The sequence below is a fragment of the Pseudorasbora parva genome, chromosome 1 (genome assembly GCF_024679245.1).
Source record: "Pseudorasbora parva isolate DD20220531a chromosome 1, ASM2467924v1, whole genome shotgun sequence".
In the NCBI taxonomy this organism is placed as follows: domain Eukaryota; kingdom Metazoa; phylum Chordata; class Actinopteri; order Cypriniformes; family Gobionidae; genus Pseudorasbora; species Pseudorasbora parva.
Genome location: NC_090172.1, coordinates 34,185,262 through 34,190,823, shown reverse-complemented (window position 1 = coordinate 34,190,823; position 5,562 = coordinate 34,185,262).

Sequence of the window (5,562 nt, the reverse complement as noted above, 5' to 3'; positions counted from 1 at the left end):
TGTGTGGCGTAGGGGTGTTGCATCAATACGGCGTAGGTGAAGTATCTGTACTTTACATATTCAGTCGATTAAGGACTTTATAAACTGTTGGCAATGACCGGTGTTACGAGATTTTCGGTTTCTGAGCTTTTCGGTTTCAGTGGGCGGGGCCTACATGAATATTCATGAGTTTCCCGGACGTGAAACTGAGAATTTTAGTTCACGCACATTTGTTACTCAGCATGTTTAATGGATTATCTCAAAAATGGTAAATAATTTCGGCGCGAGATTATGGCTAAACTATTTATCGTTTCAGAACAGTTCATTATTATTATTCGCACGTTTTGTGCAATTGTCCTATGCTACAATTGTCCCTGATGAATGCAGTCATTCACGTGTAATGGTAGAAGCAAACTTCAAGCAGCCTAGTCGAATACATTTAGCAATTTCATTTCGTTGTTATTTTCCTTTGTGCTCTGGTGTCTTTTATCAGATTATGAACTGCCTGTAACAACTGAAATAAACCTGTTTTATTGTATCTGTGGACATTATATTTTTGTAACATATAGCCTACTGATGATGTGTTACCTTTCCCTTTTCATGAGCATAACAATTGAACATTCTTCATGTTCTCTGAATGTGAACTGTCTGCTGTGTGGTTAGTCACAGTGCTGAAAAATGTTGCTGATTTTTGTTTTTGTTTTTTCATGTTTCCAATTAAAAAATGTATGAATAAAATCATTTTAAAGTTTGAAATTAATTGTTTTACAAACAAATATAAATTTACAAATAAAAATTATGACACGGTGTAAGGTTCCACTTACACTGTGAAACCAAATATTCCAGAACACATATCCGATTTCCAATAGAAGAACAGATAAATAATATGCTTATGAACAGATTATCATTTTATTTATTGTTATACACTTCTGTTAGCTTTAAAACTGTTATCCCTCTGCAAATAATTGAAATAACACCCACAGCCATGTCAGTGGCCTAATAAACATTTTGCAACCTATACTGATATTACTCTCTGTCATCTACTCTTTCTTTGACCATTTCATTGAACCTTTCTTTCAGTTGCACTGCCTGGATGATACACATTGATGATCATTTATAGCTGATCTGTTTTGATGCACAACAAACACTAATTTATCAGTCATAAAGTCATAAAGGCTTGGTTTCACAGACAGGGTTTAGATTAACTAGAATTAGGCCTAGTTAAATTAGGAGGATATTTAAAATATTTAACATTAAACATGCCTTAGAAAAAAACATTAATGGGTGCATCTTGAGACAAAACAATGGAACTGACATATTTAAAGATATGCTTTCAGTTAAAACAGCTAGACTTTTCTGTGAAACCGGAGGTGTGTCATAAACATGTAGGTTCTTAATTGGGCTTCATAGAAACACTTTTGACTTGAAATCTTGAAAAATGAAACATCTTTAAACTATTGAATCTATGTTAAAACATTTATGACATTCTGTCATCTTGACTTTTTTAATCACTCTTAAGATTTGCAAGGCAAAAGTTTGGAATCACTATGATTTAAATGTTAACTTTTATTCAGCAAGAATGGATTCTATTGGTAAACAACAACAAAAAGACAGTAAAGACAAAATGTTACAAATTATTTTATTTCAAATAAATGTTCTTCTAAACTACCTATTCATAAAGAATCCGGAAAACAGCAGCAAAAGCAGCACAACCATTTTCAACTGTGATACATGTTTCTGGAGCAGAAAATCCCTATGTTAGAATGATTTCTGAAGGGTCAGGACTCATGTGACACTGAAGACTGGAGCTCTGCCATTACAAGATAAAAAAATAAAATAAATATAAAGAATACATTTGGTAAAAATATGTTTTAATTTTATTAATCAGATAAATGCAGCCTTGGTGAACATAAAAAGAAAGACCTTTGAACAGTATTATTAGCCTAAAGAAAAACAGGCAGACTTTTCTCATGACACTTTTAATTCAAATTGTACTTCTGTAGACCTATTAAAGCAACACATTCATGCTTGTGTGTGGTTTTAAGTTATTTGATAAATAAAAATGAACAAGAATTTAAGAACAAATCACACCAGGATAGATTAACTTTTTAGTCCACATAAACAAATACAGGTTTATGAAAAATTATGACAATTATTAAAATACCGTTTTAAAGCATCATGGTACAAAGAAAGGAAAATCACAACGAAATGCTACGACTAGTTGAAGTTTGCCTAAAGCCTGCAATCTTTTATTCAGGTATAGCTACTACCACTGCACAAAACTTGCTAACTAATAAATATTTCGTAAACGCAATAAACAATTGAAGTTTAGGCATAAATTCGCGCGACATTGAAACGATTTACCTTTTTTTGAAACAATAGATTTTATCTGCTGAGATACAAGGAGGAGCAAGCTAAAATTCTCAGTTTCACGCGCATGTGCGGGAAACTCATGAATATTCATGTAAGCTCCGCCCACTGAAACCGAAAATCTCAGAAACCAAAAATCTCGTAACACCGGCTCTTAAAATTCGTCAAAACATTGGTAAGTTGTAGGCTACAGCACTGTATGGCTATAACAGATAAGGAGGACTGTGATTAGTGCAAACTTTTTACCTGTCTTGCACTAAAGTTGTCATTCAAACATTACACACATTTACAAGAGGCAGTTTAGATCACGTTATTGCTCTGTTCCACACAGAGATCTATATTAATATTTTATTGATTATATCTTAAACCATAGGCTACAGCTCTCTCTCTCTCTCTCTCTCTCTCTCTCTCTCTCTCTCTCTCTCTCTCTCTCTCTCTCTCTCTCTCTCTCTCTCTCAGCGCGCACTTTCCTTTAAAATACTAATGGGATCAGCGCGCATCATGCTGGAAATTATGAAATCCTGGTGGGAACGCCGCTGAATTAAATCGGGCAGAAAAGTCCTCATGTCTAACACAAAAACTGTCATTGATTACTACAACTTGGCTATATGGAGAGGAAACAATTTATTTAATGCTTGACCCAAGACAGTCTAGTCCAATAATCATGTAGGCTACCCTATATGTTGGCCTTAATAACGATAGCAAGACAATAGAAATGTAATGGCATTTGAAATGTAATAGACGAAATGTTACATAAAAAGGTCCTTGCATCCCAGGTCGATACAATAGCCTAAATGATTTTCCTCTCTTATAGACTGGGCCAATGGGAGAACTATTAGCCTATTTAATTTATAATTAATGTAAGGCATTATTTATAATGTAGGGTAATTTTTTCTCAGATGGTAAATGAAATACTGTAACTGCTTTGGAATTATTGGTGAGACTGTGGTATGTAATGTGTAGCCTACTGTATGCTTACTGAAGACTTTTATCTTGATCACATCACCACAAATTAAGTTAAATGAATGTAGCCTATACAGAAGCACTAGGCTCCAATGTGAGTGAGACATTCATGCACATCAATCCGCATCAAGGCCACTCTATTGTGGAGACCATAAACCGGATTAACAAAGGAACAGTTTTAAAAAAAAGAATGAGCTTGCCCTAGGCCTTTTGCTTGTCTTTTGGTATATAGACTTGTCACACAAAACTTTAAGTTACAGTTTTTCTCGATTGCTAAGACATATTTCTTGAAAACTGCTCTCCTGGAAGCTGGAGAAATAAATGTTTATTGTTCACAAAATACAAAACAAAAACCAAAAAAAAAAAAAAAAAAAAAAAACTGTGCATTTAGCACACAAAAACAGTACTCTTCCTCTCAGATTTCTATCAATTGTAGGGCCTCAAAAACCAGTGCTCTCTGAACTGGCTTACTGTATATGTTTTCTCACATTAATTATTATTTAATTATTTATATACAACTTGCCAACACATTAATAATAGCAAAGTGTGATCAATTTTGAGCTGTTGTGTTTAAATGAAAATGTGTTGGCAAGTTGTGTCTAAACAGGTGAACAGTGTTTATGGTTTTGCCAAAAGAGTGAATGATTCAATCAGTGGGTTCAGGCAACTGAGCATTTGGTTCAGACAATAGGGTTTAGTGTTTTAGCAATTGAGCAAAACTGTAAAGGGATTAAAGTTCACTAAAATGTTATTAATTTGTCATCATATACTCATAGCTTGTTAGCACTTCAGTCTTCTGCAAAACACGAAAGAAGATATTGGTTGAGTAATGATGACAATTCTCATTTTGGGGTGAACTATCTCTAAGATCTAAGGTCTACACAACCATCATTCCCTCTTCTCCCAAAAATTTTTGTCCAAACATTATACAGTATAGGCTTTTCATTTGAAGAATTACACTGGCTATAGCCACCCAAATACTACTGCTTAATACAGGAAAATCTCTATAATAATGAGACAACAAATATTGCTAATATGCCACGCTTCTATAAAAAACATATTGGAAATAGTTTACTTTACATGATGATCATACCGGTAATTGAATAAATGATGAAGGACACACCGGCAGGAAGTATCATGTTCCTATGCCAACATGTTCAGCGTCGTTGCGCTCTCACGCCAGTTATACGAATGAAAATTATTTAATATATAAAAATATAATTTTTTTAATTTGGTGCATTCTAGACTGAGAAAAGACAGAAGATTTATTTTTGTCTCATGGGGATGAAAGACTACAATTCCCAGAATGCTTCGCTACCCTGTGAGGCCATTCCCAAAGCCACCGCTACTGTCACTGAGTTTGAGAACAGACACTACAACTAAATACTGAGTGTGTCTGTTGAATATAATATGATCGAGTCTACGTGTGAGTCTCACAGCACAATGCTGCAGGAGTGAGATTACATTTGACGTCATAAATGAGCTGATGAGCTCTCGTGATGAGAGCTGAGGTAACCGCAACCACACTCGAGGCATACATTCACTACACATTTTCAGTCTGGTGCGTTTTAAGTTCATGCCTTTGGAAGCTTAACTTTCATAGGAATTCATTTGAGAAGTTAAAACACTTACATTGCTCAGCATAGGTCCGTTTAAATTAATGCCTGCAGCTATGGAGTCAATATAATGCCTTAATGTTTTGCACAAAAATAAAGTTTTGCAAAACAAAAAAAAGAATTGAGGAGGAAAAAATGTTTTGAAAACAAAAATAAAGATTTGCAAAGGAAAAATAAAATATTGAGCAGGAAAAAATAAGTTTTGCAAACAAAAATAATAAATTGCAAAATAAAATAAAGTTGTGCAAAAATAAAAAATATGCTCAATTACAAAATTCAATGACAGCTGTAATCCTATTTTATCTTTGCCACATATTTTTCATGCTCAAACCTACTAAATCATTTGCAACGCTCATTTTATTCTGCGTTTGAGTCAAGCGTGCGCTCACGGTACTGGGTTTCCTTTGCGCTGCACTTTTCTGCACGGTTCTCTTTGTGGCACTGGTTTGACGTGGGGGTGGAGTCAAGAAACGGGGGCACGCCCCCACCAAATACGTCATCGGCTGGAGACGGAGATCAAGCATGGCAGAGCAGAGGCAAGTGGGAGGATTCCAGGTATGTAAAGGTGTTTGTTTCCTATTATTTAGCGTTAAAATGTGTTTTATTGGTTTTTTTCTTCTTCTTCTTCTTCTAA